This window comes from Drosophila biarmipes, chromosome 3L (genome assembly GCF_025231255.1).
Source record: "Drosophila biarmipes strain raj3 chromosome 3L, RU_DBia_V1.1, whole genome shotgun sequence".
Taxonomy (NCBI): Eukaryota; Metazoa; Arthropoda; class Insecta; order Diptera; family Drosophilidae; genus Drosophila; species Drosophila biarmipes.
Genome location: NC_066613.1, coordinates 24949557 through 24961936, shown reverse-complemented (window position 1 = coordinate 24961936; position 12380 = coordinate 24949557). Strand labels below are relative to the sequence as shown.

At 39.6% G+C, this 12380-nt stretch overlaps 1 protein-coding gene and 1 long non-coding RNA gene across 5 annotated transcripts in view; both read left to right on the top strand.

Moving 5' to 3' along the window:
* The first annotated feature begins 39 nt into the window (after positions 1-39).
* LOC127010841 (uncharacterized) lies at positions 40-1509 on the top strand. The gene is made up of 3 exons (XR_007763661.1): positions 40-128; positions 185-633; positions 1145-1509. It is a non-coding gene; the product is annotated as an uncharacterized LOC127010841 (long non-coding RNA).
* A 4183-nt stretch (positions 1510-5692) lies between these two features.
* Positions 5693-12380, top strand: part of LOC108034792 (DNA N6-methyl adenine demethylase) — a 99537-nt gene continuing 92849 nt past the window's right edge. For all 4 annotated transcript variants that reach the window (XM_044095067.2, XM_044095066.2, XM_044095065.2 and 1 more), the window contains exon 1: positions 5693-6283. The gene's annotated coding sequence lies outside the window, so the exon portion shown is untranslated. The remainder of the gene's footprint in view (positions 6284-12380) is intronic.

The following is a 12380-nucleotide window of genomic DNA, read 5'->3' as shown; positions in this document are numbered from 1 at the left end:
CAAGTTAGATGAAAAGACTCTTTATTAGAAAACTCATAAGCTACATCTATATTTACCCAAAATTCTTGAGAATAAATAAAAGGACCCCCTTTAGCACACCCCATTTACCTATATCACAGTCATCCCAGGTGTCCTGTTAAGCACCCAAATATAAACACACGTGAATAATCACTGATACTTGCAGGCCGTTGTGCAATATTACTCATTGCATAACCAATGGAAAATATATATTGATAAGTCAGAGTTCGAGTGGTTGCATGGCCGAAAATCTCAATTAAGCCAAAGGTGCAACAGCCTCGTTCGGCTGCAGCTTGTATTTTGTATATCGTACTTTGTGTTTTGTACCTGTTGTGGAAAATTCAACTCGACCAACCTACACACAGTGGGAATTTTCAACTGGCAGCGCTTCAAACTGGCACAGTGGGACGGAACCCACCCACCGAGCGCTATTGAGGCTCTTCTCACACCCCGTGACTCTGCCGAGGGTTAATTTGTCCTCTATAAGGATACGTATGCGAGCGAGGGCAAAAACCGAAGAGTGAGAGAGATGCCTGCCGGTATTGTGCCGAGTTTTAGCAATGATTAGCATCACGAAATGGAAAACTATTGTTCCAATACGCAGTCGACAACCAGGTAAAAAGGCATTGACAAATCAGGTAAGGATAATTCCACAAAACAAAATACATCCAACTCACATGGGATGGAGCGGTGAAATTGTTGCAATTAAAGATTAAGGCAGGAAGAAAAAATTAAAATACTTAGTTACCATGCGATCTTCAACTTTGCAATAATGAATTTTAAAGACCTCTCAAAGTTACCATCCTCTAATATTCATTTAATTTAAATGTCATAAATAATACAAATAAAGAAGTATGTAGAACTAAGATAATTGTTTAATTTTTTTTTAAATATACATTTTTTTAATCAATACTCTATCTGGAAATCTAATATAGATTCATTACACAATGTGAAAAGTTTACCATATTTTTATAGCTTTCATTTAATGCAGATCTACCTAGTAAAAGTTGTAGTAATAATGAATGTGTTTTTAAAATATAAAATTAAATTTTATAATATTAAAAAAATAACAACAAATTAGTAACTCTTTAATTAACCTTTCTTATATGATTTCCTTGGGTAAAAGTTTGATTTGGCCAGTGAAACTTTTGGAGCTGCAGGCTCCTCTAAGGACGGTCAATATCCAGATCCCCCTGCCCCTGGATTTGGCAACCCCCTCCCCCTGAAAACCCAACAACAACAGTGAGCAGCTGAAGTTTCTGGCCAGGAGAAAGAGAGGGCAACATTTGCGGCTGCCTGGCAACCGAGTCGAGAGCAAAAGAGATGGGCTGCGATGAAGAGCAGTGCAGAATAAGGCATCGAGAACAACAACAACAAGAAGGCTGCGGCAGCAGCAACAGCTACAATGCAGCGGCAGCGCTGCCGACGTCGTCGTTGTGTATAAAAATTTAACATCTGCTCCTTTCATGATTTCAGTTTCGGAAAACTCAAAACTCGTACAACAACGAGGGCTGTAATGGCACAAATAAAAATATATACATATATATATGGGTATGTGCGAGTGTGTTTGGGTGTGTATCCCTCTCTCTTTCACTCGGCATACACCCCTCTCTTTCTAGCCGTTAATGCATTTGGCTTGCTTTACTCGTATTACGTGTGCATTTGCCACTCTGAGATACAACGAAAAAAAACACGAAAAATCGAGATACGCAGATACTCGGATGCTGAGATACTAAGATACTCTGGCCAGGCTCCTTTGGAGCTGCGAGATGGTAAAACAAGCAGCGGCCAACTGGCGGATCTTGAACGAAATGAAATAAATTAAAACGTGGTGAGGCTGCATCCACAAGCACACATTTATCCACAGGATACTTTTGGTCCTGGCGGATGTGCCATGCATCTTCTGGTGCATTCAACTTCACGTAACAGATTTTCACTCTTCCTTTAGCGTTTGCCCTTGGAGTAAGTCTGCATATACGAAGGGTACATTAAATCACATGAAGTTTATTGAAATGGGGTAATTTTAATAAATTGCTTTTAATTACTTTTTCATTTCGGTATTTCTTTCTTTCTAAATATAATTTTAGATATATGTAGTCTTAACTTTATTTCAGAAAGAAGCTTAATAAAATATTTGTACATGCTTAAGGCCCTTAAATCTGGAAATGCTGCTAGCATATTTAACACTTTATTAAAGGGAAGAATATTTTGTGATGTTTGGTTAGATTTTAATATTTTACCTAGCACCAATTGCAGTGTACTAAATTTTTCATATTTAATAAACCTTGTATTCTCTGCTCATATTTTTGCGCACATTTCATTCATTTTTCAAATACTTTTGCAGCACCAACTGTCAGATACATTTCTGGTTTCCTTTGCCGTTCGCCTTTTTATTGTGGCTGCTAGCAGTGTGAATGTCCTTTGCTGTCCTCACAAAGGACACGCAAAAAGCAAACAAGAGCGAAAAAATACGAAAAAAGCGCAGAGCAGAATGCACATGAGAGAAGAGAAACTTGCAGCAGCTTTCGAGTCTAGAAATCCCAACCATGAAGAACGTGTCTGCGGATCGCGAACTTAAAACTATCTAAGAGAAAATGATGGGCCAAAAGCCGGCTGCATCTTGATGTTTGTGCAGATGTTTCTTAAGGTTTCTCCTGGGATTTTATGGGTATGTTTTATGTGTATGGGACAGGTCAGTGTTCCGAGGACCGGGACTCGTTTTCCTATTCGGATAAGGGTTGGGCCCGTAGGTTGAACGATTTTCCATTACGCAATGCAAATAGGTAGCCCCGTTCCGCGTATTTCGCTTTGTATTGTTATTTTTTCTGTCAGCGCCAGGAAACAATGCAACTGTCAAGGTTTCCATTTTCCGTCGTGGATTGCTCTCTGTATCAAAAGGCGAAAAAATGGCAGCTCCACTAATAGTTGGCATGAAACGAGGTTGCAAAAGGACCACCAGAAAAAAAAGTGAAATGAAATCAACTGACATATAGAGCGGCCCCCTCGCTCTTTGCGCAAAAACAAAAAAGGGCAAAACACAGAAGGCAAATTGTACCAAAATCCCGCAACGGCAGCCAGTGCAATGCCAGGATATATGGCACATGCCCACAAGGTCCTGCCTCCGTGTCCTGCGTCCAGCGCAGCAGCAACAGCACCGCAGCAACAGCAGCAGCAACATCAACAGCCAGAAGGAAAGTTCGTTCTGGCAGGACGAAGCTTGAATGCCCTCGGTACCTAAGGTATTGTACTTTTATTTAAATAAATATATATATCTTTCAAAGGTCGAAAACTATTTTTTAAGAGCTGTACCTATATACCTATACAGAAGTAATATTATCATAAAAGAAAAAATATTTGAAATAAAATAAAATCTAGTGATGTATAAATGGTTTTGTTCTTTAAATAGATATTTGGGACAAACGATGATAGCATAGACTAAGTCGCTAAATCGTAAAGCTAAAGGATACGCCAGTAACGACTGATTGAACTTGTTGATCGTAACCTTTAAAATGGCATAACTGTCTCTTTCGCTGCTTTACAAATCCCTTAGCAAAATGATAATAGCCTCTGTTAGGGTGGCAAAATAAAAGCAGCGGAAAATATCTCGTAGTGCACATAGATTGCAAGTTCGCATTGTGAGCGCGAAACTAGGGAAAAAAATTTTTAATTGGAACAACAACTGTACAGCGGCGCAGCAACAGCAGAAACAACAACAAAAGCGCACTTCAAACGCCGCATGTTCGTATCCGTGTCTCGTTGCCTAAATACCAATGTGTGTGTGCCAGGACTCTCTCAGACCAAACGTTGCAAGTGCAACATTAAACGGTTTGAAGGAAAGGATCGAACATAAATCATTACACTCAAAAAAACATACTTTATTTCGGGAAGGTTTGTTGAGCAATATGGGTATAAGTAAAATTAAACCTAAATAGCTTAAAGGATGCTGTTAATTTATTAATTAATTAATAATACTTTAGTGTTTTTGCGCAGTAATATATGAACAAAAAAAAAAATGGGTTAAAATTTTAAAACTCTGCTAAAAGAAATATTTGAGTGTTTTATAATAGGGAATTCAACCACGACTAAATCGCGCTACAATAAACCAAGTTATGCAAACTAGAAGTTCAGTTTTGGGGTCCCATTCTGAAGACCATTGGAAATACGAAAAAATCGAACATGAAAATGGACCAAAAATTCGAACCTCTGCTAAAAGAAATATTTGAGTGTCTTATAATAGGGGATTCAACCACGAACTCATAAAGGTATCCCACGACTAAATCGGACTAGAATAAACCAAGTTATGCAAACTAGAAGTTCAGTTTTGGGGTTCCATTCTGAAAACCATTGGAAATATCAAAAAATAGAACATGAAAATCGACTAAAAATTCGAACCTCTGTTAAAAGAAATATTTGAGTGTCTTATAATAGGGGATTCAACCACGAACTCATAAAGGTATCCCACGACAAAATCGGACTACAATAAACCAAGTTATGCAAACTAGAAGTTCAGTTTTGGGGTCCCATTCTGAAAACCATTGGAAATATCAAAAAATCAAACATGAAAATCGACTAAAAATTCGAACCTCTGCTAAAAGAAATATTTGAGTGTCTTAAAATAGGGAATTCAACCACGAACTCATAGAGGTATCCCACGACTAAATCGCGCTACAATAAACCAAGTTATGCAAACTAGAAGTTCAGTTTTGGGGTTCCATTCTGAAAACCATTGGAAATATCAAAAAATAGAACATGAAAATCGACTAAAAATTCGAACCTCTGTTAAAAGAAATATTTGAGTGTCTTATAATAGGGGATTCAACCACGAACTCATAAAGGTATCCCACGACAAAATCGGACTACAATAAACCAAGTTATGCAAACTAGAAGTTCAGTTTTGGGGTCCCATTCTGAAAACCATTGGAAATATCAAAAAATCAAACATGAAAATCGACTAAAAATTCGAACCTCTGCTAAAAGAAATATTTGAGTGACTTAAAATAGGGAATTCAACCACGAACTCATAGAGGTATCCCACGACTAAATCGCGCTACAATAAACCAAGTTATGCAAACTAGAAGTTCAGTTTTGGGGTCCCATTCTGAAAACCATTGGAAATATCAAAAAATCAAACATGAAAATCGACTAAAAATTCGAACCTCTGCTAAAAGAAATATTTGAGTGTCTTAAAATAGGGAATTCAACCACGAACTCATAGAGGTATCCCACGACTAAATCGCGCTACAATAAACCAAGTTATGCAAACTAGAAGTTCAGTTTTAGGGTCCCATTCTGAAAACCATTGGAAATACGAAAAAATCGAACATGAAAATAGACTACAAATTCGAACCTCTGCTAAAAGAAATATTTGAGTATCTTATAATAGGGAATTCAACCACGAACTCATAGAGGTATCCCACGTATAAATTGGAACCCAACAACTGAAGTTATAGAGCTATTTCCCCCAACGAGGTTTGCCAATAGACTACATACAAGATACGTTTGTCACTCCGTGCTTCAGATCTTAATTTCACCCAGAAGAGTGGTGAAATTTCCCATAGTGATGTGGTTCGATGTTGCCAGCGTCGGTTCGAACATGTTGCGTATCTTTTGGTTTTCATTCGCATCTTTCGTTTCGTGCGCTGCACGGCGCAATCAGTTGTTGTGTATCCTTCGGGTGAAAAGTTTCCTACAAAACACGAAATTTTGCACCGCCGTCGCCGTTCGAGCGCTAGAAAAGAAACGAGTGCGAGTGCGAGAGAAGCCCACTAACTAGCCAGCTAACTAACTAATTTCGGGAAATACTATCCCTTCGGTGTGATCGAGTTCAAGGACTTGCTACTAACTTGTTCCAGTTTCGAGAAACGGGAAAACCAAAATCATTTGCCAATGTGACCAGTGAAATAAAATAATCAAAACCAAAATAAACATCAAAAACTACTGCAGATGCCGCATCTGCCGTTCTAAGTTTTTCAGTTTTTCATCTGATTCCCGTTCCCGATTTTAATCTGCAGTTCCAGTTTCGCGCTCGGCTTTCTGGTTTTCCCTGCATTTTCTTTCTTTTGCGTTCCCTTCGGTTCGTTTTCGCGTCGCGGTTTGTTATTGTCAACTTTCGTTTTCGTGCGGTTTTCGCGGCTTTTCTAACGGTCCAACAACGGGCGGCAAATGGGCAGTAAAGCTGGCCTGGATTTCCAATAGCTTCAAAATACTGAGCATTTTCCGAGGGAAACAACTCGAGGAGGCCGAAGGAAATGGATTAACAACAAAGGTTTGTACGATCAGTTCTGCAAGCAGGATTGAAAATTCACAAAAATTTATTTTCAAATTAAGAGCAGGAACTTTAAGAAATAATAGGAATGAAAAGTTGAAAATCTTTTAACTATCATATATTGAATATGTCTTTGTTACAGAACTATAATATTTTTATAACAAATTTCTTAATTACCTAGAATATAAAAACTAAAAACACAATTTGAAATTGTTTTCTGTCTGTCTGTTTTCACGTATTTAAACTGGTTAAACGCAACAAGCACAATCCCAAGAATAATTAACTCTTTGAGAAGTTAGCCCAAGCAGCGGTTCCAAGAAACACAATATCCCTTTCATAAAACCGACTCCAATTAATTAAGCCAATTGAGGAGTATTTTGCCTCATTCAGCTATATAAAACACTATGCCCCCTCCTAATCCCCCAATTAAACTCACCTCTCGAGCGAAAGCCGAAGAAAAACAAATTTCCAATTGAAATTTGCATTTGGGCCACAGGAAATACTTTCCGAGCGTAAACACGTAAACAAACAGATAACAATTGTTATTGGTCATCCGAGGATCAAATTACAATAAGTGCAGGCTCAAAGGGAGCCTCAAAAAATGAGAATCACCTACACAGGCAATTTCGGAGGCTAAGGAGCTTTATTTGTGCAAGTCGAATAAACAAAATAAAAATAATATTAAAGTGGAGGCAGAAGGCAAAGTTTTTTATTTTGGCTCGCGAAATGACTCGAAATGAGTAATGACGACCAGCAAAAGGAGAACTGTTGCTGATAGATACATTTGGCGTTTGTGTTTGCTTTGCGCCAACTTAAATTAAAAAGCAGCGGACTCTGAAGTTCTTCTGCCTGTGAAGAGTTGAGTTAAAGCCCTGCAAACGTGCCAGAGGAGAGACAAAGAGGGACACAAAGATACAGATACTCGTAACTAACAGTAACGTGCGTACATCTTCAAGATACTTTTTTTTGGCGCGCTCAGAACAGAAGCGCCAAAAAACAAAAAGACAAGAAAAATACAAGGGAACGAGAAGCACAACAGAAAGCGAAAAGCTAAAGATACAGAAGAAGATACTTGTGCTCCTACAAGATACAGATACATTTACTCAGCCCGCCTTGACATGGCAATAAAGAGAATTTAAGGAAAGATAAATAATAAGACCAAACAAATTGAGGCGCAGGCCGCGAAAGAAGTTCAAGTTCAGCGGATGGTATCTGTGTATCTGTAGATGTATCTGCTGGATGCAATTTGTCGGCCGCCTGCAAGTTTATGACTGCCATACCCCCAATGAATTCTACAGATACGCTCTATATTTAGCTTTTCATTTTGTTTACAATTTGGCCCGCCCGAATGAACGGCAGGTTCATTCATAAAATACCAGCACCGGCCGAAAATAAAAGTTGGCAAAAGGACACGCAGGCAAATTAAGGCTTTGACCTAGAGAAAAATAAACAACAGCCAGGACATAAAAGCCCCCTCCTCCGCCCCTCCCACACTCGTTAACGGTAACGTGCGTGACTTTGAAAGCATGCAAGGCAAATGACAAACTCGTAAATCTCAACACACTCACGGGAAGTGGGTGGTGCTTTATTTTGGGTGGGCGAATGCGAGGCATAAGTACCCTTGCTCCTATTCATATACGCTTAATACTGAGCCGCGTATGCCTGTCCATGAGCTCCTTGCATGGCTTCATTGGGCCGCACAGCACGTTTCATTTCATCCACACCTGCACCACCGCCCCACTCCGCGCACCACCCATTCCACATACATACATACATATTGCCATACCTTCGGCACAACTCAATTTGCACGTGACACACAGAGGAACGAGATGTGGAGCAGGCACCAGGCGAATTAACCCACGAGAGGCATGTTAAAAAAATATATTATACGGGCCCGGGATTTTCTAATACGGAATTTGGAATAAAAGATATAGGGTAAGGCAAAGATAGACTTTAGACATTATTGAGCATATTTTAAGTACTTTGCACCCTTCAAAACAAAACACATTTCGCAGCATAAACATTCCACAGAGAGTTAAAGATAAATTAATTTGCTAATAGAGTGATCAAAATATTTCTTAAATTGAATATATACTTTTACATTAATACTTATTCAAATGGTATATTTTTAAAAACCCTTAAGACCGCTTTTAGCAACTTCAATTAAACTTCCCTCACCACCTTATCAGGTGTCTTGAAACACTTCCTTCCTTCCACAATATCAACTCGATCGAGTACTTCCACCACCTTCACAAGAAATGCAATTTCAGCCGTCTAGTTCGTTTCATTAACGTATAACGAAGTTAGTTCCCTACCCTCTGAACCGGTTGGTAGGGCTTCTTGAAATGCAACCCATCCAAAATGATGCCACCCCACCGAAACTGGAATTTTATTCATTAACTTGCTGCGTTGCACATTTGGCAATTGTATAACATGCATAAATATGCAAACTTATTATGCCCCCGAAAAGTAGTTGCGGAATAGTTGAAATGCTGGGGAAAAATGTTAATAAATATTTAGCCCAACTGCTTTTGAACAATCCTCATATGAGCAAAAGTTGTAAACAAGCGCCAGAATGTTCGGATAACATATTAAAATATTACATTGGAGCGTATGAGCTGGGAGAGTGGCTATGAGGAGGGGGGCTTTCAGGATGGGAGAGGAGCACTTCATTTGCACAAATGGAGCGTCAGCTTGAGAGACTCACTGACTGACAGACAGACAGGCGGGCGGAGGCATCCTGCAGGATTCTGCGATGGGATACCCGGAACATGCTCCAGCCCAACTGTCGTTGGTTGCACTTGTTATTAAAATGGGTTGCTGCGGGCAAGGGGTATCCAGATTCGAGTGGTTAACTGGGATTCCTTGAAATTGGAAACATGGGATGTTAAAATTATTATTTAATTAAATTTTGACAATAAATCAAATATCAAAATATTCACAGGGGGGTTCCAAAGGGGGTTTTATTATATGCTTGTATTTAAGTTTCTTAGAAGATATTAGTTTGTTAGGCATAGTAAGTGGATTGCCAATGATAAGTCCCACCTTATACATATCATAGAAAATATATAGGGAACAAGGGTATCTCAAATTCCACATCCCCATCTCGAATTCACAGCATATTTTCCACTTTTCTCTCCCATTTCTGGGGCCCCGGCTCGGTTCAAACAAATGCGAAGTCAAACAACGCACAGGTAGCACCGGTAGATGGTTTCCCTCTGGATACACCTGAACCTCCAGATTCGGCTTCTGTTTTCTGGCTCTGTTCCTGTTTTTCGTCCTGCGGCTTCGCGTGCGCTCCTCTTTTTGCACATGCAACTCCCTTCCATGTGTGCGTGTGTAGCCTAGTTCTTCATCCCGAGACACTCCCTACCCCCTACCCCTCTGTACTATACTACTATATATACTGCCAAAAAACAGCCCTCGCAGTCACCTAGATTCTATGCCATTTTCACTCCACGACTCCATAGCGACTTTGTTTTTTAAATGACGCATTGTTCAGCCACATACACATGTGTGGTACACTCATATATGGAACTTTTGTGTGCGTCTGGTCTGCGTGTTTAATTTGCAAATTCAGAATGCGAAAAAATAAGGAATGTTGTACGTACATTGTACATACATGTTGCAAAAATGTGCTGCATTAAGCGCGAGCAGCAAACAAGAAATTTAAGTGAATTGCGGTCATTGTTTCTGCTTTCGTTTATTTTTCTGGGTTTTTTTTTTCCTTTTTGAACATACACCAATACTTCTCCAGTTGGAAATAGAAATCCCTGTTTATATAGACCATCCCGCATATGAATAACATTGAAACTTGGCCTGGGAGCTTGCCAAGATAAGATAAGATTAGATACGAAGTTTGAGTTTCGATCAGGGCTTGCTTAGGTGCAAGGAAGGGTTTGGCAAACACTTTATATAATTTGGATGTTATATCATTTGCTGGCAACGGAAACGCCGTAGGAATCGATACCGTGCTGGGAAATAAAGTTTTCTTATCTTGAAATCTAATTTTTCTCATCGCAATTGAGTTCATAGATAGGTAACACACTTAAGTAGGTGATAATGCAGTGTAATACGAAAAGTTCATGGGTAATATGGATGATATATAAAATGTTTCTTAATTTCAGTAGCATTCCATTCCATTTTTGCATTTCTTCGAGATATATTTTTATGAAAATCCCTAGATAAGATATAATACCAGCAACTTTCTCTGGGCAGCCAGGATTTTGCTTGGGTCAAGGAAAAAGGAAGCGCTAATTGCAGACAGCACATGATGCCATTTTCCCAACTCCGTGGCCCAATTTCGGCAAATCGCGATGGTCGATGGTTCGGGATCGCTGGGATCGGGATCTTTATCGCGCCCTGTCGAGCGTAAGACTCGTAACTCTCCCAGGAAATGGAGGACCAAGGGGGGCTTAGGGAGCAGAAGGAGTCCGAAGTTACAGCTGCAGAACAGGACAGGATGAAAGGCCAGAAGTGGAAACGCGAAACGGAATCGCATAAAACGGAAAGTGCAGCAAATTGTGGCAGCTGCAACATTTTGTGTGTGTGTTTTTTCCTCGCTGCAGGTTCTCTTCGTTGCCTTTCCTCCTCAGTTTTTTTTTTTTTGGTTTGCTTCGCTTGGCCGTTGGCCTTTTACCGTTTTTATTGAAGGCACTGCCACAAAGATAATGTGAGCGAGATGGCAGGCGGGGAGGGAGCGAGAGGGGCAATTGCAGCACGCAAATTGCAGTCGACAAAATAATCAGACTTTAATTGTCGTTCTGCAACAATGTGCAGAGGAACAGAACCTCAAGGAACCCAAAGCGAAATTAAGGAGAGCGCAAACAATGGGGCAGATGACTCAGTTGTCAACCGAAATCAGGCGAAAAGTTTCGCAATTTCAAAACTCGGGGGTGCAAAGTGCATAAAGATGCGAAATGTTTCATTTTAGTGTGGGAAATCTTATGGGAAGCATCTAAGGTACCTCGGGATGTGACTATGTAAGAAGCGAAACGGGCATATCGTTATGATTTGATTTATGGTCATATGTGCCTTAAGAAATTAGAAAAAGTTATACAGCAACTTAAATTTCTGGTGATATTTTTTACCTTAAATATATTGTCTCATAAATTCTTTTGCCCCTAAATGTATCAAGACCAAAGTATCTCAGGACCAGAGTATCTCAAGACCGAAGTACCTCAATACCAAAGTATCTCAAAACCAATGTAGCTTAAGACCAAAGTATCTTAAGACCAAAGCATCTCAATACCCAAGTATCTCAAGACCAGAGTATCTCAAGACCAATGTATCTGAAGAACAATGTATCTCAAGGTCTTAGAACCTCAACACTCAAGTCAAGTATTTCAAGGTATCTAATATCTATCATTAAACCTATTTGCAAAAATTTTGCTTTAAAACTTATGGGAACCTTAAAAAATATGTTAAATAATGCATTGCTCTCTAATTATCCCGAGCTTATTAATACCACATTTGCACTCACTTAAACACCTCAAAAGCCCTGAATTCATGCATCTTTGCCGGCATTAAAAAACTAGTGCAGCTGGAGGCGCTTTCAGTGCATGCATTACAATCATCCCATCCTCATCATCATCATCATCACCGGGCTGATGAAAAAGCCCAGGTTCCGAGCCCAATGAACTTTCTGAAGCGCAAGGAAATGTTCGCTGGCCAAATGCAAAAAGCCAAAGGACGCGCACGGCAACAAAAAAAGAAACCAAAAGTACACCTGTGCCGCAGAAAAAATAATAAAAATAAAAATAAGCGAAAAGATACAAGAGCGGGGCGAAAAAATGGCGAAAAAAGGCAAGAAAATGACAACGGCGTTGAAGGCAACTGAAATACGCTTATGCGATGGTATAAGTGTGTTTCGCCAGCGTGTGTGTGTGAGCCTTACAAAGCCAAAACCAACTTGGCAGCATAACTTACAAGCCAAAAAAAAAAACGAGAAAAAACAACAACAGCAGCGGCAATAAAAAGCCTGAAGTGAGTGTCCTTTAGCTCATTTTTTGTTCGCTGTTCGTTTTTTATTATTTTTTTTCGCCGCTTCCTGCCTCGCTGACTTGGCCGCTCATTATATAGTCAAAGACCATAATTA